We start from the raw sequence: 20,912 nt of genomic DNA, 5'->3' as shown, positions 1-20,912 counted from the left end.
TCATTGCCGTGCAATGCAGACAAGTTCCCTAGTCGCAAGTTGAGCTCTAAAGCCACATTCTGCTTCTCCCTCTCTCCTTTTAGGCTGATTTTTAAAAGACTTTGTTTTTGAGAGACAGAGCAAGAGAGAGAGAGCTTGTGCGAGCACGATCGGGGGAGGGGCGGAGGGAGAGAGAGAGAGAATCCCAAGCAGGTTCCGAACCGTCAGCACAGAGCCTGAGGCGGGGCTCGATCCCACAAACTGCGATCGTGGCCTGAGCCGAAATCAAGATTTGGATGCTTCCCTCACTGAGCCACCCAGGCGCCCCAAGGCAGATTTTTTGTGGTCACAAACATCGGAGGATCCGAAAACCAGGGACCTGGCCCAGGGCCATCTGCCGTATCTTAGCATTCCCTAATACGCAACCTTTCCAGTTGTGTTCCCTGCCTGTACGGCCCGCAGAATCAAGTGACCTACTTCAGTGGGATATTTTGCTTCACTTTGCTGTCCCCAGGACACAGCTGGCACGTACCCCTAGTTCCCCCTCCAAATGGAGCCCCGCTTTCTTGTTCTCTTAGAGGTGGTGCCATAGCCCCCTGGCGAGAAGCCCCATGGCCACCTGGGATTCATCCTTTATTTTCTGCACCCAACAAGGCACCAGGTCTCAGAACCTGTCACCTTGCCTCAGTCCTTACTGGACTCTCTGCCTCTAGTCCTGTCTCTTTCCACATCAGCCTCCACGCTGCTCCTGTATGAATCCTAGGAACCATGACTTTTAGCGTGTCATGGTCAAGCCCACAAACTCTCAGAGCCCCTACCCCCCTCTTCCCGGCCACCATTTCCCACCCCAGCGGTCAACTGGGAAGCTCAACCCCATGGATTCAGTATCAGCTTCCACACGTAGGTAAGGCTCTCTGGTCTCTCTCCCTGCTTCCTCCCTGCTCCCACTTCTTCTTCTTCTTTTTTTATTTTTTTATTTTTTTTAACGTTTATTTATTTTTGAGATAGAGACAGACAGAGCATGAATGGGGGAGGGTCAGAGGGAGAGGGAGACACAGAATCCGAAACAGGCTCCAGGCTCTGAGCTGTCAGCACAGAGCCCGACACGGGGCTCGAACTCACGGACTCCGAGATCGTGACCTGAGCCGAAGTCGGACGCCCAACCGACTGAGCCACCCAGGCGCCCCCCTACTCCCACTTCTTAGAGCCCATGAACCTGTCAGTACCTTCCACCATACAGACACCTACACACGCCCCACCCCCACCCCCATACACTCACCCCCTCTCCTCACTTCCACTTACACACACTCGCACACACACACTCACACAACAAGCCCTTCACACACACCCCCACACACGCTCACCACCCCCCCCCATGGTGAGCCCAAGTTTTATGTAGTTTCTTTTTTTTTTAAGGTTTAAAAAAATTTTTTTTTAAAGGTAACCTCTACCCCCAACATGGGACTCGAACTCACAACCCCGAGATCAAGAGTCGCACACTCCACTGACTGAGCCAGCCAGGCGCCCCTGGAGCTTCTTTTACAAAAAAGTACAACCAACCCACTTTTGAGTACCCATTGTATGCGGGTGCCGTACCCCCCATCATCTCATCTACTCCTTACAATGAACCTATGGTAGCAAACGCTTATCTTTATACTACAGGGGAAGAAACTGGGCCTCAGAGAGGTCAAGGAAATTGATGAAGCACCAGAGTTGGCATCAGAACCTCGATCTACTGACTCCAGTGACATTTAATCGCCAGGTTCCTAAAGACAGGCACTACTGAGGTCACACTTCTCCCGGCATTCAAGGCTTTCCCTAAACCCGTCCCATGAACCCCCAACGCACCCCCATCTGCTCTAGCCATTTATTTCGGGTGGGTAGTCTTGGGTCTCCAACTAACAAAGGAGTCCCTAAGGGCCGTGACAAAAGCTTTACTCATCTTGGGGTGGCTCACAGGGCCTAGCGCAGGGTGCAAGGTATTAGTTCTTGTGGAATAGGATCGACTTGTTTAAAATGGAATCCAAGGGGCGCCTGGGTGGCGCAGTCGGTTAAGCGTCCGACTTCAGCCAGGTCACGATCTCATGGTCCGTGAGTTCGAGCCCCGCGTCAGGCTCTGGGCTGATGGCTCAGAGCCTGGAGCCTGTTTCCGATTCTGTGTCTCCCTCTCTCTCTGTCCCTCCCCCGTTCATGCTCTGTCTCTCTCTGTCCCAAAAATAAATAAAACGTTGAAAAAAAAAAATAAATAAAATGGAATCCAAGCACTAGCAAGTTGTGTAGACCGGTGCTTTGCAAAGACTCGTTCCGTGATCTCTGGTTACAAGTGAGGAGCCAGCACCTCTGTGTTTGGGACAACAAACTGGAAACGTTGAAAAGAAAAACCAACTAAAACTTGGAGAGGAGGTAATAAAGCATGAAACTAGGTGGCAGAGGAAGGGCAGAGAAGACACAGTGCTTGCCTCCGGTGAGAGAGCCTGAGGGGGGACAGACTGGGAAGGAGGCTTTTCCCTGAATGCCTTTTGGTACCTTTTGAGCTCTGCACCATGGAAATACCCTGACAATTTCAAAAGGAAATGAAAAAGAAAACATTTTTTTTTTTTTTGAAAGAAAACACTGCAGAGGCGCCTGGGTGGCTCAGTCGTTTAAGCATCTGACTCTTGATTTCGGCTCAGGTCACGGTTTCACGGGTCGTGAGATCGAGCCCCGCGTCAGCCTCTGCCCTGACAACGCAGGGCCTGCTTGGGATTCTCTCTCTCCCCCTCTCTCTCTGTGCCTCTCCCCTGCTTGTGCTCTCTCTCTCTCTCTCTCTCTCAAGATAAATGAATAAACTTAAAAAAAATAATAAAACACTGCACCTCTGAGTGACATACAGGACAGTCTGATTGTCCTGAGACAGTCAGCTCTTGTCCTGAGAGGTTTCATTTTTTTTTTTTTACCGTTTATTTATTTGTGAGTGAGAGAGAGAGAGAGAGCACAAGTGGGGGAGGGACAGAGAGAGAGGGAGACACAGAATCCGAAGCAGGCTCCAAGCTCCGAGCTGTCAGCACAGTGCCCGATGCAGGGATCGAACTCACGAATCGCGAGATCATGACCTGAGCCGAAGTCGGACGCTCAACCGACTGAGCCACCCAGGGGCCCCGTGAGAGGTTTCATTTTACTGGACTCTGCAAACTGGAGCTCACTGTGCCTCATCTGGCTCCAGGGTCTGAGGCCAGTACCCTAGGGTGCAATGTGTCCCCGGCATTGCTTAGCATCACACTATCCCACTGCTTCCCCTGATTTGAACACCGTCTCCGGTTATCCCTCCGAGCCACTGGAGCACGGAAGTCAGCATGTGGGAGAAATACACACACACATGGGCAGGAATCTGATGCAACACTCAGTGAATCCACAGGTAACTTCCAGGCCCAGGAGCTAGAGCTACGTGGGTACAACTATTTATATTTGTGCCAGAGCAGAAGCCTCGTGTTTGGGACGGCGGCTACTGAATGATCCGGGTACGTGGCAAAGGGAAGAGACCAAGGCAGGTGAGGCTCTCCATATCACTCAGCCACAGTCCTTGGAATGTTCCCGACAGAAGGCTCACTGGGCCGACGGAGGAGGTGGAGCGGGAGAGCCAAGTCAACTGTCGTGTTCCTCTTGCCTGATGCAACAATCCAAGGATGATCTTGGCAGAGAAAGCCTGACATAAATCGGCGACTGTAGAGCGAGTGACATCATAAAACGAGGCAAGATGCCTTTTGATCTCATTTCACTTAGCATGATGCCCTCAAGGTTCATGCTACTATGTCGTGGCATAGTGCAGGATTTCCTTCCTTTTGAAGTCCGAATAATATTCCATTGTATGTACACACCTCGTTTTCCTTATCCATTGACCCATCGCCGCCGGTCACGTGGGTTGCTTCCCCGTTTTAACTCTTGTGAATAATCCTGCCGTGAACACTGGTGTGCAAATAACTCTTCAAGACCCTGCTTTCGATTCTTTTGGGGATGTATACCAGAGGTGGAAATGCTGGATCCTATGGTAGTTCTTTTTTTTCTTTATGTTTATTTATCTTTGAAAGAGAGAGACAGACAGACAGAGTGCGAGAGGGGGAGGGGCAGAGAGAGAGAGGGAGACACAGAATCCGAAGCAGGCTCCAGGCTCCGAGCTGTCAGCACAGAGCCCGACGCGGGGCTCGAACTCACAAACGGTGAGATCACGACCTGAGCCAAAATCGGACACCTAATGGACTGAGCCACCCAGGTGCCCCGCCCCTTGCCCCTTTCTGAATGGGTTTGTTGTTGAGTTTTAGGAGTTCTCTATGTATTCTGGATAATAATCTTTTCAGATACATGATTTGCAAATATTTTCTCCCATTTTGGGGTTTGCCGTTTTATTCTGCTGATCATGTCCTTTGATGCACGATATTTAAAAATTTTCATGAAACCCAATTTGTCTATTTTTTCTTGTTCCTTGTGTCATATCCGAGAAGTCATTGCCAAATCCAATGTCATAAAGCTTTTGTCCTATGCTTTCTTCTAAGAATTTTATTTTAGATCCTTGATCTGTTTTGAATTCGTTTTTGTATATGCTGTTAGGTAAGGGTCCACCTTCGTTCTTTTGTGGGTGGATATCCAGTTTCCCAGCACCATTCGTTGAAAAGCCTGTTCTTTCCCCCATTGAATAGTTTTGGCACCCTTGCCAAAAATAATTTGCCCTTCTATGTAAGGGTTCATTTCTGCACTCTATTCTATTCCATTGGGCTCTATGTCCATCTTAATGCCAGCACCACACTGTTTTAATTACTATAGCTTTGTAATAAGCTTTGAAATCAAAAAGCGTATCTTCCAGTTTTGTTTTTCTTTTCCAAGATTGTTTTGGCGATTTGGGGTCTCTTAAGATTCTGCTTACTGTCTTTTGCCATTGGATATAACAACAAGAAATCTTGGCCACTCAAGATGGAGGGGATGCTTTGGGGGGACAGAGACAAAGGAGGCTTCCTGCCTTCTGAAGGGAAAGAAGGACACAGAGGTTGCGACTTTCTCTAATCCAGAAGTTCTTAGGATGGGGTACAAGGAATACTCCTCAGGGGGTTGCAAACACACCAAAACTGAGGGCATAACTGTAGGCCCATCCCAAGGGCATTTTCCCCCTGGGAATAAAGTCCACAACTATTTTATCAATTTCTCAAAAGACTGTGGGACCCATTGATGGTTAGGAACCCCTGCCTTTGACTGCTTTCTCTTCTGGTGTCCCTCTCCTCTTCCTGTACCTGGCCCCCTTGGGAGACCAGATCTGAGCTCCAGCCATACTTTGGGAGTATGGGAGTGGAGGGGTGGGGAAATCTGGTTAAAACTTGGGGTTCTCCATGTACCCCTCCAATTCCTTACACTTTTAGCCCCACCTCACTGGGAAAACTGCAGCAGGGGGTGTGAGGGTCGGGGCTTGTGGGGCTCAAGCTCGGACAGGAGGTGAGGGCAGCAAGGGCAGCGTGCTCCTTGAGGCTGGAGCAAAGGAACAGCAAATGCTAGGAGAAAACCGTGGCCCTTCCTGGTGCTGCCCCAGGGAAGAAAGGAACGAAGGTGCTCTCTTTGGTCCTTTGGCTTTGACCTTCTGAGCTGCCTGCACCCTGGAGAACTGTGCCCAGATGAGCATGGGCATCGGGCTGGAAAGACCATCCCAGGGTGGAGGCCCAGGCCTGGCCAGTTGAGAAACATCAAGAGTTCCTTCATTCCCATGTGCCTAATGGGAGCCGCCATCGTCCCGAGGGCCTTCACACCAGGCTCCCACAAGCCCACCGAGCCAGGAGGCGGGCCTTAGGCAAACAATAGAATAGGTAATAGAAACAATTTCAATGGAAACTCCAGTGTAATGCTTTCTCTTTCTCACGCCCCCTTCTCCCAGTCAAAATCCTCTTGCAGACCAACCAATCTCAACATCCCTCTCTGTGGGTGGAAAAGACTTAGACACCTAAATGTATCTTCTCCCAGGTGCTTCGTCCCAGAGAACGTGGAGCTTTAGGCCAGCGAAAACCCTCACATTCTGCATGTGCATGGGAGAGACTTAGGGTCAGGGAGTCCCTTTTTCCTGGCGCCCCTTAAACCAGGTTTTCATTTCCGTTTTAGTCCCCAGAGTGGTGGGTCTCACGTGAGGGCTGCACTTCATTTCCCCAAATCTGGTTAAACATACGGGTGCCTGAGACAAAATCAGCAAGGGTGAAGAAGAACTCAGTAACATCGCCGACCAACTAGATCTAACTGACATTTCTAGAACACTCTGCCCACTCCAACAAAATACACATCCCCCTCCTCCACCAAGTGTACAAAGAACATTCCAAAAGGGGCCATATCCTGGGCTGCCAAACAAACCTCAGTACATTTAAAAGCATTCAGGGGCACCTGGGTGGCTCAGTCAGTTGAGACTTGTGACTCTTGATTTTGGCTCAGGTCATGATCCCAGGGTCACCGGCTCAAGACCCGCCTCGGGCTCTGCACTAAGCATGGAGCCTGCTTAAGACTCTTTCTCTATCCCTCTGCCCCTTCCCCCTGCTCATGCTCTCTTTCTCTCTCTCTGAAATAAAAATAAAATAAATAAAATTTAACAGCGTTGAAATCATATGGTGTATGTTCTCTGCCTACAATGGAATCAAACTAGAAGTCAATAACAGAAAGTTAAGAGAGAGTATCTAAATAGTTGGAAACTCAACAACAGATTTGTAAGTAATCCATGGGTCAAAGAGGAAGATTCAAGGGAAATGAGAAAATATTTCGAACTGAATGAAAATGAAAGTGCAACATATCAAAATGCATGGGGTGCAGCTAAAGCAGTGCCGAGAGGGAAACTGATAGCGCTAAACTGCTTATATAAGAAAAGAAGAAAGGTCTCAAATCAATCGTCTAATTTTCTACCTCAGGAAATTACAAAAAGAACAAAATAAACCTAAGGCAGACAGAAACAAGGAAATAATAAGAGCAGAAATCAATGCAATTGAAAACAGAATAAAAAAAGAAAAAGAAAAAGGCAATGAAATCAAAAGCAGTCTCTTTGAAAAGACAAGTGAAAATGATGGACGTCTGGCAAGACTGACAAAGAAAGAGAAAGACACAAATTACTAATATCAAGAATGAAACTGGGGATATCAACACAGACACGGTGGGTATCAAAGGAATAGTAAGGGAACACTTCTAACAGCTCTGCACATAAATTTGACAGTTTAGTTGAAATGTTCCAGCTCCTTGAAAATCACAAGCTTCTAAAGCTCACTCAAGAAGAACTAGATAATCCAAATAGTTCCATAATTATTAAAGAGATTAAATAAGTAATTCAGAACACTCTCCAAGAAAGCTCAGACCCAGCTGGCTTCGTTGGCGTATTCAACCAAACATGCAAAAAAAAAAAAAAATGATAACACCAGTTCTACATAATGTCTTTCAAAAAATAAAGGGGGAAGAGGTACTTCTCTACTTATTTTATGAGACCAACATTAGCCGGATACCAAAACCAGACAAAGATCGTCCAAAAATCAATCAATCAAACCACAGGCCATACCCCCATGAATATAGGTTCAAAAATCCTCAACTATGTATTGGAAAATAGAATTCAGTAACATATAAAGAATAATATACTACAACCAAGTGGGGTTATCCAATAATTTGATGTCAGGAAGATTCTATATTTGAAAAATCCATCGATGTAATCCATCATATTAACAGTTTAAAGAAGAAAATATAGATGCCTGGGCCTCAGGTTGAGGCCAAGCAAATCAGCGTCTCTGGGAACAGAAGTAGGAAACCTGAATTTGAACACCCTTCCCTGCTCCCCAGGGTTTCTGGGGATGTTTCAAGATCTACAACCCTTCAGGATAAAGATTGCCTTTCTTAGCTTGGCATGCAAGGCTCTTCATTAGCAGGTCCCTGCTTACCACTCTGCCCTCATTGTTTCTCTCTTCCTTTTTTTGTTTAAAAATTTTTTTAACATTTATTTATTTTTGAGAGACAGAGAGTCAGAGCATGAGTGGGCGAGGGGCAGAGAGAGGGAAACACAGAATCCGAGGCAGACTCCAGACTCCGAGCTGTCAGCACAGAGTCTGACACGGAGCTGGAACCCATGAACCATGAGAATCGTGACCTGGGCCGAAGTCGGCTGCTTAACTGACTGAGCCACCCAGGCGCCCCTCTCTCTTGCCTTTTAAAGCTGGGGAAACAGTCAACAACATAGGGTTACCACCATCTTCCAAACACAGACGGTGCAACCCCATCCGCCTGTTCCAGAGCCCTCTCTGGCCTTAGCCTAGCCCAGCCTAGCCTTTGGCTTGCAGATTCTCTTTTTTCACAACTTAGCTCAAATATCACCTTCTCTGGGACCCCATCCCTGACCTCCCAGGCTGGTCCCGGTGCCCTTCTTGGGGATCCCACAGTCTCCTTGGGCTTTCCTCTCTGAGACCCCTGGCCAAACTGCACTGGGATTGTCTGTTACTTGTCTATCTTACCCGTGTCTTTCAGGCACGGCCAACACAGAGTAAATAGGTGCCCAGCACTTAGCACTTAGCGGCAAGGCAAGTGTCCCTCAAACAACTGTAGGGCAAAGGGCACCAAGCAATGGACTCCTCTGGAAATTCCTCCAAGGCCAAGTGGCTAGTGACAGACATCTGGAACCCCTCCTCCATAGCAGAAGGCCGAGTGGGATTTTGTTCTGAGCCTCATTCCCCCAGCTGCACCTTACTTTTGTGTGGTCCTTCATCCGTGTGGAGGCAGCAGTAGGCCACGGGCAAGACCCCGGATGACGGTCTACTATCTATTTTAAGCGAGGGGGGAGGCGAGGCTAAAGGGAAGACAGGTGTAAGCCATTTAGCGAAACTGCAGGCTTAGAACAGTGATTCTCAACGGGAGGATTTTACCGCCCAGGGACCTCTGCCAAAGTCTGGAGACAATTTTGACCGTTTCATGGGGGTGTGGGGAAGTGTGCTACTGGCCGCTCGTGGGTTGAGGGCAGGGATACTGGTAAACATCTTCTAGTGCACAGGAGAGTCTCCCTCTGCCCCCAGGTATCCAGCCCCAATGTCAATAATCTGAAGTTGAGAAAGCCTGGATCAGAGACGCGTGAGACAGGTGGCTCAGAACTGCCCCGGATGTGGAAGAGATCTTGTCTGCCACAGTGGCCTGAATAACGGTATGGACTCATGTGCCTTGGCCCCATGAATGAATTGGATAACCCTGAACGTATGCAATGGGTAGCCGGTCTCACAGTTTTGGAATGATTTGTAGGTAAAGGCCCTCTAGCGTAGTCCCATTCACAGACTGTTTACAAATAAGTGACTTTCAAGTAAAACAACAACCCCAAATAGTGCCTAACGGGACGACACTAAGTAGAGGTTCCCTTGACTTTTTTAAAAAATAATTTCCTTTTCTTTTTCTTTTTAATTTTGTGAAAGTACTCTTCACACCCATCGCGGGGCTCGAACTCACGACTCCGAGATCAAGAGTCACCCGCTCTACTGGCTGAGCCTGCTAGGTACCCACTCCCCCTTGATTTTTATGAATGAATAGATCAGGTAGAGTAATCAAAACATAACCAGCATGCAAATGATGCTGCTTCTGAACTAGATGAAGCCATTTTTATTCAGATGGTTAATTTCCATAGCTGACTCCTTTTTTTATAGTTAAGTTTACAAGGGTAAACTTCAGCCGCCTCTCCTCCTCGTGTAGAGTGGATTATGGTTCTTGCAATTAATGAGATTTTGCTCCGCTTTTCAGACGTCCAGCCAAGGTTCCGTTTTCATGTTAAGTGAAGACTTTGAGACCAAACCGTGTAGGAAAAAAGTACATGCGTGTAAGATACATTTATATCTCCATTTGTGTAATTCCAACTAGCACACGCACACGCACCACACTCGATATTTTCCAGCAGTGGGGGAACCATGGCCAGCTCAGGAAGACGGTGTTAGAAAGTTCTTCTAGGATTTGGGCTCGCGTTCTGTGATTTGGGGAGGGTTTCAGGAAGGCGGGGCTTGCTCTAGATTGGATACTATTAGGAAGCAAGGCCACTTCTATGATGGGAGATTCCAATAAATCTTATCTCGAAGGAAGGCAGACCAGAGCGAGGCTAAAATTGTACTTGGTAAAGCAGTAGCAGCCACGCAGGAAGCCAAGAGAGGGGGATGTTTGGTCATTTCTGTGGTTTAGACAACGTTCGTGTTTTGTCCGGGCTCAGACCTGATTAAGGAGCGGTCTTGTTTTTGCCTTGGTCCATTACCGTCACAGAGCGGCCTTGTCTGATGTTGCTGTTTGTGAAATTGTTTATGTTCAACAGGAGAACACCAAGGCCTAGCTGTGCGCACAGGGCCAGTGGCTCGCCAAACCAAAGCCATCCTGGCAGGGGATGCTTTTCTCTTTCTCAATATATTCTATTGTATATATTCTATGAATATGTTATAGACACATACATGTATGTATATCCGCATTCCCATACCAGACTCAACTACTATTAACCTAGTGTTCTTTGCCCCAGTCATTTCATCAGTGCCCTGGCTTTCATTTGTTGGTTTTCATTTTTTTTTTTAATGTCTATTTATTTTTGAGACGGAGAGAGCATGAGCAGGGGAGGGGCAGAGAGAGAGAGGGGGACAGAGGATCCAAAGCGGGCTCCATGCTGACCGCAGCGAACCCAGGGTGGGGCTTGAACTCATAAACTGCGAGATCATGACCTGAGCTGAAGTTGGACCCTCAACTGACTGAGCCACCCAGGCGTCCCACATTTATTGGTTTTCTTTGCATAAAGACCTTCAGCCTACGATTTGGTTACTTTAGAAAACACGGATCTCCCCTCCCCCCCGCCCCGGAACATGCACAAAGTTAGTACATTCACGAGCATCCTTCTTATCTCTGCCCTCAACCCATGGTCCTTCTCCCTTCCGACCTGCCCACCTATCTGTATCTCCACGTGCGTTAGAAGATTTTCCTACTTGAGAACCACCTTGAGAACGCCACAGTATGGGTTCTTTCCTGGGGCAGGGGTGGGGGGTGGATTGCATTTTGGCAGCTGAGGGGACCTAGCTGGTCCCCACACCACACAGTAGAAAGGAGGCCATAAACGAAAAGAAGGACGGAAGTTGTGGCTTGGCAAATGAGGGGAGGGGCAGGCATCCTGAAATTATACCATTCAGATTTTGGGCCACCTCGGTTTCTGGTTGAGGATTGGGGGATGTCCAGGTTGATGGAGCAGGAGGCGCGAAACCGAACTTGTGACCGCATAGGGGGCCCCATCATCCCCTGGCTCATTAGCTGATCGCCATCTTACAGACTAAAAAGGGGAGCTCTGTGTGAGCATATGCTGGTTTACTGTCGAGGATGGAGGGAGTGTCCGGAGAACAGTCCCGTGGACATTTCCTCTAGAAAGCCTTCCCTGACCCCTCCATTGGATGAGGTCGTCCCTATTATGGTCTCTTTCAAAGCAGTCCTTTGGGGCCAGACAAGACTTTGGCTCCTAACCTGGTTATACCATGCTTCTTGGTTTGTCTGAAGCTGTTTCTATACCTTTGTTTTAATTTTTTTGTTTCAGAGAGTGGGGAGGGGCAAAAGGAAAGAGAGAGAGAGAGAGAGAATCTAAAGCAGGCTCCATGCTCAGCTCAGAGCCCGACGCGGAGCTTGAACCCATGACCCTGGAATCATGACCTGAGCTGAAATCAAGAGTCGGTTGCTCAACTGTTTTTACACCTTTAAAGAGGTGTTAAAAATAGTGTCCTCTTGGGGCGCCTGGGTGGCGCAGTCGGTTAAGCGTCCGACTTCAGCCAGGTCACGATCTCGCGGTCCGTGAGTTCGAGCCCCGCATCAGGCTCTGGGCTGATGGCTCGGAGCCTGGAGCCTGTTTCCGATTCTGTGTCTCCCTCTCTCTCTGCTCCTCCCCGTTCATGCTCTGTCTCTCTCTGTCCCAAAAATAAATAAAAAACGTTGAAAAAAAAATTTTTAAAAATAGTGTCCTCTTTGTGAGATTTGTTGTGAAAGTGAGAGAAAATGGCACAGTTCTTGGCACATAGTGGATGCCTAAAACGTGGTAGTTCCCGTCGTCATCACCATCATCCCCATCATCATCATCATCAATCTGCTTGCTCTGCTGTGCTCAATTGAGCACTCAGCAATGAATAAGAAGGGTGAGGAATGTACCATGACAAGATGAGTCGTCCACAAAGGCCACTAAAAGAAGTCTTCTCTCCCTCCTTACCCATATCCTCTGTTCCCTCCTTCCCTTAGCCAAGAGCTGGCGTGGTCTCCCCTCATTGAGAATCTACTCTTAGCTAAGATTGAGGTTGTAACAGGGAGTCTGGTTTAAGCAGAAGGAATAAATCCCTAAGGGTGAAATAAGTACCAGTCAGTGGATAGGAAAGAACTGGATGGGGAAGATTCACCGCAGTGCCCTCCGAATCCCAGCCTACTCTACACACGCGAAAAAAGTGAGTTTTGGTCAGAAAGAGTTATTAAAGTAACATGGTCCTAGTAGGACACGGTCATTGCCACTGACAAGCTGCCAGTGGGAGTTCCAAGCTTTCCGGCTAAGATGTCCCTGATCTTTGCTCCTAAGACTTTCGTTAAAAAGTTACTATTCTGTAAACAAATTCATAAATGCAGGCTGGTGTTTCAAGGACTTTTAAGGGGACCCCTTCTGTAATCTCACCTTGTAATTTGCCTAATTTGTACTTTTGATTAAAAAAAAAAAAAAGCCCTTAGGGGCACCCAGGTGGCTCGGTTGGTTGAGCCTCCAACTCTTGATTTCGGCTCAGGTCATGATCTCATGGTCCAGTTAATGAGTTTGAACCCTGAGTCAGCTTCTTTGCTGACAGCGCGGAGCCTGCTTGGGATTCTCTCTCCCTCTTTCTCTGTCCCTCCTGTGCGTGCACGTACATGTGTGTGATCTCTCTCTCTCTCTCTCTCTCTCTCTCTCTCTCTCTCTCCAAATAAATAAGGGGTGCCTGGGTGGCTCAGTCGGTTAAGCGTCCGACTTCGGCTCAGGTCACAATCTCGTAGTCTGTGCGTTCGAGCCCCGCGTCGGGCTCGGTGCTGACGGCTCGGAGCCTGGAGCCTGCTTCCGATTCTGTGTCTCCCTCTCTCTCTTCCCCTCCACCACTCATGCTCCGTCTCTAAACGTTAAGAAAATTAAAAAAAAAAATAAACATTAAGAAATTAAAAAAATAAATAAAATAAACATTAAAAACAATAAAAAACGGTAAAAAATTTAAAAACAATAAAAAAAGCCCTTATGGATTCCTTTCACCTCTCTGTCCTCCTTCTGCCCCCTCTCTTTAACACAGCCTAAGTCCCCCCAGCTCAGAATGTCACCACAGCCTCATGCCTTTTTATTTCCCTGCCACAGGGCTGACTTAGAGGGTCCTTGAAAACAGGGGGCAACCTCTGGTTTTAATAGTAGCTACGTTTCATCCGCTGCGTTCTACAAGCCACGCACCATGTCTTGTCTCTTTTTCTTCGCCAACTGTAAACATTTTTTGAAGGACAGAGTCACAGGAAGTTGTGAAGATAGCACAGGGAGTTCTTGTGTATTCTTTGCTTAGTTTGCCCCAGTGGCTAAATCTCCTATTACTACAGCACAATGTCAAAACCAGGAAACCGGCGCTGGTACAATGTGTGTGTGTGTGTGTGTGTGTGTGTGCGCGCGCGCGCGTGTAGTTCTGGGTCATTTTACCACATGTGTAACCACCACCGCGACCAAGATACCACAGGAGTTCTCCCCTGAGCTACCCTTGTATAGTCCCCCGCCCTCCATCCTTCACCCCTGGAAACTACTTAATCTGTTCTCCAGTCTCTATAATTTTGTCACTTCGAGAACGTTACATAAATGGAATCATACAGTATGTGGCCTTTAGAGGTTGGCTTTTCCCCCACAGCATAATGCCCTTGATGGCCATCCAAGTCACTGAGTGCATTCGTAGTTTGATTTCCTCTTTCATTTATGGGTGGTGCTTTGGTATCTAGTTTAAGAATTCCCTCAGGCCCTTGATTCTGGAGATTTTCTCTGACGTGTTCTCACCTGCCACTCTAGAGAATGGGGGCGAATCCTCCCTTCCCTGAAGCCCCATGGCCAACCCACCAAAATGGCCTGGGGATTGCACTTCCCCCAAGCGTCTAGGCTCTTGTGCTGCCTTCCATCTTCCCCACACCATATGGATCGAGGCTTCCGACTTTGCTTCCCACCTGAATGACTGTAAGCAGCTTTCCAAGTGTCCTCCCCACATCCACTCTTGGCTGCTCCCCCCCACCCCCCGCCAAAGCCAATGCAAACCTGATTCTGTCTGTCCCCTGTCAGGAGCCCTTCCGTGGCTCCTCAAAGTTCTAAGGCTGCAACTGAATGCTTCTCACGGCCTGTGAGGCCCTGCCTGTCTGGCCCCTCCTTGCCTATCTCCCAGAATTCACCTTGAGTCTCATTCTCCTTACTTCACCAGGCCCCGCTTTGTGTTTGTGGAAAGCACCACCCTTGCGTGCCCCCGCCCCAGCCTTCACTTGTCGTGTCCCCCACAAGACAACGCTTCCTCCCTTCCCGCCTCTCAGCCCAGCCAAATCCTGCTCACCCTTTGGGTTTCACCTTTTCAGGAAAGCCTTCCCTGACCCCTGCCTTGAGTGAGGGCCTTCCCATTAGTCTCCTTCAAAGCATTTAGCGTAACTGTAGTTAATTAGCTATGCGTGAAATGAATGAATCTCTGTCGCTTCCACTGATCGGACTGTGAGCTCCCCCAAGAGCCCATGGCTGTCTAGTTGGCCGTCGGGTCTCCAGCTGCCGGAGAAGCCGCAGCAGCTCTTTGCGGCTGCGCCACAGATTCCTGTGCAGCGCGCCAACGAAGGGAGGGAGAACCAACTGGGCCTAAGTTACTGACTGTCGCTTTAAAAGACGGGGAGGAACTTCTGGAACCCCGTGGTGGGGGTGGAGGGGGGAGGGATTGCCGAATCTACAGCTGGGTGTTCAGGAGGCCTCACTGCGAGCTCTCAGGCTCCTCGGTTCCCTCTTCAAAGCTTCCTTCACGGGTGAGAGGCCCTGCGAAGGGAGAAGGTTTTTATGAGGTGCTAGGGACCCATTTTTGAGTCTTACATGTTTGCAGAATGTTGGCAGTTTCTTCAGGACACTTAGGTTTCAGGTTTGGCAGCACTAACTGGAAAGCATCTGTGGGTCTTTAAGAAGGAGGGTGCGGCCTCATGGCAATGAGAGGCCTCTTTTAACCACCCTATCTAAGGGAGCCCCCTCGGGTCCCCCTGTCCCCCTCCTCCCACTTAGGCCGGAAGCTCCGGAAGGCTCAGAGCCTGCCGGGTCGCCCAGCACATAACAGGCACCTGGTAAATATTCATGAAGTGAAGGAATGGGCAGCGAGTGAACGAAGGAATGAGCAAACGAATGGTTAGGCGAGTTGCCAAAGATTCCGCGAGTTGCCTGGAAGCCGACTGGCTGGCCTGAGCCTGTGTCCTCGTCCTCATACGTCCTGCCTGCCTTGCACCTTGCCCGGGCCCTCTGGCCCCTCATCCCAGACTGACTGGCAACCCCGAGGGTGGGAGCAGTGGCCCTGGGGACACAGAGTGGGGCCAGGCACATGGGGGCTATTCAGTAAGGGCTGGCTGCAAAGTCCTCACCGCCCCCCCCCACGCCCCCATTCGAACCTTCCCCAGGCCGGAGCGCTCTCTGCTTTCCTGCAAATGAAGACTCCAAGCAGCTTGTCTTCTCAGAGACCGGGTGGGGGTGGCAGTGGGGAGAAGGGGCCCTTGGGGGAAAGCATCCAGCCTGGGGGGACAGGGTGGGGCCGCGTAGGACTGCCATCCCCTCCTCAGCCTGGGTTCTGGAAAGGCCCTGGCTTGTTCTCCTCAGCCTCTGAGTGAGTTTCCAAGGACACTCTGGGCTCTCAGGGACAGGTAAGAAGAACAGTGCCCGCCCTACCCCACCCTCAGCTGTCACCACCGAGGATAAGCTGGAAGAGGAGCCTAGGAAGGCCCCAGGGAGCCGCGTGGGAGAGGCACCCGGGGAGACCCAAACCCCAAACTGGTTGCTCTGTCTTTAAATAGGTCGCTGAGGGGCGCCTGGGTGGCGCAGTCGGTTAAGCGTCCGACTTCAGCCAGGTCACGATCTCGCGGTCCGTGAGTTTGAGCCCCGCGTCAGGCTCTGGGCTGATGGCTCGGAGCCTGGAGCCTGTTTCCGATTCTGTGTCTCCCTCTCTCTCTGCCCCTCCCCCGTTCATGCTCTGTCTCTCTCTCTGTCCCAAAAATAAAAATAAATAAATAAATAAATAAATAGGTCGCTGAAAGCTCCAGGCCGAAAGGGAGGGAAGCCGTCTCCCAGGGCAGCACCCTCCCCGGCCTGCTGGGACAGCAGCTCCTTCAGAAAGGAAGTTGGGTGGAAAGGCCCGGTGACCTTGGCCGCAATTCCCTCAGGAGAGGCTCCAGGTCCGGGCAGGGAAGAGCTGCGTTTTCTGTGGCTTAGTTTTTCCATTTGGACACCATCCCTGCTGTGGAACATCTCCGGCTCCTGGGTCTGGGCCCGGCCGTGCCGCTGACTCACGGGCCCGGCGAACCTGGGGCAGGCCTCAGCCCTGTCTCCCTTCAGGGTTTGCCCATGGAGGACGGGGCTGCCCCCCGCTCTGCCTGCCTCAGGAGGGTGGTGGGGACTGAAGGTGGTGACGGGTAGGGAAGTTCTTGGTCCGAGTGACGAGCTTGTCTTCTCTCCAGTCCTCCCTGGTCCCCCAACGTGGCAGCTGGTCTGTCCCATGGGCCCTGCCTCTCCGGCCCATGATGTCTCTGGTGCAACGATTCCCAGGGCAGGGAGCTATTCCCAGGGGGTGCGAACAAGTGTTCTTCAGAGTCTCAGCCAAAGACACAGCCAAGACCTGTGTCCCACTGGGGGCAGAACCTTCCTTCTTCCCCCATTAGAGCTAACCCCTGGTTTAAATACTCTGCCATTATCAGCATTAACAAGCACTTCCTAAGTGCCTCCTGGGCAGGGACTTGGGCTAAGTCATGGGAATACAAGGAGACCTATGGCACAGTCCCTTCCTCTAACTGGAAGTAATAAAGACAGGAAAGGAGGAAGGCAAGGAAAAAGACCGTGTTTGGGGGGCTGCTTTACAATTTACCATGTGTTTTCATTTTTTCGTTTAATCTTCAAAAATCTGTTTACAGGTGATGAAATGGAATCTCAGAGAGGCCAAGCCATTTGCCTGAGGTCACAAAGCATTTTCAGACCAGGCCCCAAGGTAACCTGATTTTAAATTCAAGGCAATTTCTTCTGTAAAGAGTTACCTTTTTGTGATTGCCAGGACCCCCCCCCCCACCTCCCCGTTGAGATAGGTAGGAACTGGGGACAATATTGGTCCCTTTACTACCCATTAGCATCTCCTCATGGATTATTAGAGCAGGGCCCAAGAGAAGGGGATAAACAGAGGAAGAGAAAGGACTTTTTTTTTTTTAATGTTTATTTGTTTATTTTTGTGAGAACGAGCTCAAGAGGTGGAGGGACAGAGAGAGAGGGGGACCGTGGAGCCCAGCGTAGGGCTCGAACTCACGGGCTGTGAGATCACGACCTGAGCCGAGCCCGAGAGTCAACACTCAACCGACTGAACCACCCAGGCGCCCCAGAAAGGTCTTTTCTTTTTCAGCTAAACCTTTTATTTTGACCCAGGTTCATGCGCAGTTGTACGAAATAGCACAGAGAGGTTCCATATACCTTTGATCCTGCTTCTCCCAACGGTGGCATCTTGCAAAACTATAGAATGCTGTCACTAGCAGGCTGTGGACATCAGCACCGTCAAGGCACAGAACGTTCCCGTCGCCACAGGGATCCCTTCTGTGCTCTTTTTATAGCCACACCCACTTCCTTGCCACCTCAAACCTCCTCAACTTTGGCGATCACTAATCTGTTCTTCATTTCAAGAATGTTCTCCGAGTAGAATCATAGAGTCCGCACCTTTTGGCTTTTTTCACTCGACAGAGTTCTCTGGAAGTTCATCCGGGCTGTTTCATGTGTCGACTTGATTCCTTTTTGTTGCTGAGTGGTTTTCCATGGTATGGATGCATCACTGTGGGCTTAACCTGCTGGGGGACACCTGGGCCCATTCTGGCTTTTGGCTTTTAGGAATAGAGATGCTACGAACATTCGCTGACAGGTGTTTGTGTGAACGTAAGTTTTTATTTCTCCGGGATACATGCCCAAGAGTGTCACTGCCGGATCGTCCGGTAGCTGCGTGTTTATTTTTTGAAGAAGCTGTTCAAACTGCTTTCCAGAGTGGCTGTGCCATTTTACAACCCCACCAGTAACATAGGAGTGATTCAGTTTCTCTAAATCCTCACCAGCATGTTGGGTGCTGTGGCTATTTTTTTTACAGTAAATTCTACCCCCAATGTGGGGCTCAAACTCACAACCCCAACATCGAGAGTCCCATGCTCTATGGACTGAGCCAGCCAGGTGCCCCATTTTGTTGTTTGTTTTGACCTTTCTTATAGGTATTGTGGTTTTAGGTTTCATTTTCCTAATGGCCAGTGATATTGAACATTTTCTTTAAGAGTGCAGTTTATTTCTTTAAATTCCAGTTAGTTAACGTACAGTGTAGTCTTGGTTTCAGGAGTAGAACCCAGTGATTCATCTCTTACATATGACACCCAGTGCTCCTCCCAACAAGTGCCCTCCTCAATGCCCGTCACCCATTTAGCCCGTCCCCCCCACCCACCTCTCTCCGTCAACACTCAGTTTGTTCTCTGTATTTAAGAATCTGTTATGGGAGGTGCCTGGGTGGCTCAGACGGTTAAGTGTCCGACTCTTGGTCTCAGCTCAGTTCATGATCTTGAGGTTCGTGGGATCGAGCCCTGCATGGGGCTCTGTGCTGAGCACGGAGCCTGCTTGGGATTCTCTCTCTCTCTCTCTCTCTCTGCCCCTCCCCCATTTGCATGCTCACCGTCTCCCTCAAAATAAAGAAACTTAATAAAAAATTAAAAAAAAATTAAAACAAAGAGTCTCTTACGGTTTGCCTCCCCCTCTCTCTTTATCTTATTTTTCCTTCCCTTCCCCTATGTTCATCTGTTTTGTTTCTTAAATTCCACGTCTGAGTGAAATCATATGGTTTCTGTCTTTGACTGACTTATTTTGCTTAGCTTAATGCATTCTAATTCCATCCACGTTGTTGCAAAGGGCAAGATTTCATTCTTTCTGATCACCGAGTAATATTGCATTATATATATGCAAATACATATATAATATATATAAATCATGTGCCCTTTGAGTCTGCAGTTTTGTATCCTTTGGATAAATACTTAATAGTGCAAATGACTGCCGGCATTACCTTAATTCCAAAGCCAGACAAAGACCTCACTACAAAGGAGAACTATGGGCCAATATCCCTGATGAACCTGAATGCAAAAATTCTCGACAAGATACTAGCGAATCAAATTCAACAGTACGTCACAAGAATTATTCACCGTGATCAAGTGGGATTTACTACTCCTGGGCTCCTGGCTGGTTAAATATTCGCGAATCAATCAACATGATACATCACATTCGTAAAAGAAAGGAGAAAAACCATGCGATCCTCTCAATGGGTGCAGAAAAAGCCTTTGACAAAATACAGCATCCTTTCTTGATAAAAACCCTCAACAAAGTAGCGATAGAAGGATCACACCTCAACACCGTAAAGACCGTATGTGAAAGACCCACAGCTAATGTCATTCTCGATGGGGAAAAACAGAGTGTCCCCCTAAGGACAGGACAGGAACATGGCAGGGATGTCCACTCTCACCACTGTTGTTCGGCACAGTCCTGGGAGTGCTAGCCTCGGCAGACCGCAAAAAGAAATAAAAGGTAAACCAATCGGCAAAGACGAAGCCAAACTTTCACTGTTCACAGATGACACGATACTCCACGTGGAAAACGCGAAAGCCTCCATCAAAAAGCTGCTAGAACTGATCCATGAATTCAGCAAAGTCGCAAGATAGAAAATCAGAATGCACAGAAATCGGCGGCATTTCTACACACCAATAATGAGGCAGCAGAAAGAGAAATCAAGGAATCGACCCCCTTTACAATTGCAACAAAAGCCATTAAGGTACCTAGGGATAAACCCCACCAAAGAGGGAAAAGATCTGTACGCTGTACATGTTTTCAAAGTTCTTAGTGGCCATCTGTACATCCTCTTTGCTGAAATGTCTGTTCGTGTTATTTGACCATTTCCTAATTGGGCTGTGTGTTTTCCTGCAGTTGGGCTTGAGAGTTCTTCATGTGTTCTAGATACTTGTCCTGTGTTGGATATGTGGTTTGTAAATATGTTCTCCCAGCCAGTAGCTTGTTTCTTCATCCTCTTGACAGGCTCTTTCAGAGACGGATGGGAGGAGAGGAGAAAAGTGCATCCAGTTCATCTCCCCGGAAGTAGAAGCCACCACAAGGGGGCGCCTGGGTGGCTCAGTCGGTTGAGCGGCTGACTTCAGCTCAGGTCATGATCCCTCCTTCATGAGCTCGAGCCCCGCATCCGCATCTGGCTGTGTGTTGACAGCAAGGAGCCTGGAGCCTGCTTTCAGATTCTATTCCCTACCCCCCCCCCCCCCGTCCCACCCCCCCCCCCGTGCTCTCGGTCTCTGTTTCTCTCTCAAAAATAAATAAACATTTAAAAAAATTAAAAAAAACAAAAACAAAAAGAAGCCACCGCAGGAAGGTTTTGTTTGGTAAGGGAGGCAGGAGGGAGAGGAAGAGATCTGGGATACAGATTTATAACCCCGCCTAGGTATGGTGGGCCTGCTTCTGGACCAGGGACCATCGTGAGTCCAGTTTAAGTCATCCCGATGGTCCTGCCTGCCTGAGGTAAGAGGTATTGAGAGCGATGCATAAAGGGGCAGGTGGGAGGCCCCCAAACATGGCCTTGACCCCACATACCCAGCCGGACCATGCTGGGGCTTCAGATGGCTTGGGGAGGCCCCCCCCACCCCCGGCAGCC

At 49.1% G+C, this 20,912-nt stretch overlaps 1 long non-coding RNA gene across 1 annotated transcript; it reads left to right on the top strand.

The window, feature by feature from the left end:
* Nucleotides 1-15,752: 15,752 nt before the first annotated feature.
* On the top strand, nt 15,753-20,483 carry LOC131502475 (uncharacterized). The gene is made up of 3 exons (XR_009257059.1): nt 15,753-15,858; nt 17,119-17,192; nt 20,291-20,483. It is a non-coding gene; the product is annotated as an uncharacterized LOC131502475 (long non-coding RNA).
* The last annotated feature ends 429 nt before the right edge of the window (nt 20,484-20,912 follow it).

The sequence above is a fragment of the Neofelis nebulosa genome, chromosome X (genome assembly GCF_028018385.1).
Source record: "Neofelis nebulosa isolate mNeoNeb1 chromosome X, mNeoNeb1.pri, whole genome shotgun sequence".
NCBI lineage: Eukaryota > Metazoa > Chordata > Mammalia > Carnivora > Felidae > Neofelis > Neofelis nebulosa.
This window is presented reverse-complemented; position numbering and strand designations above follow the sequence as displayed.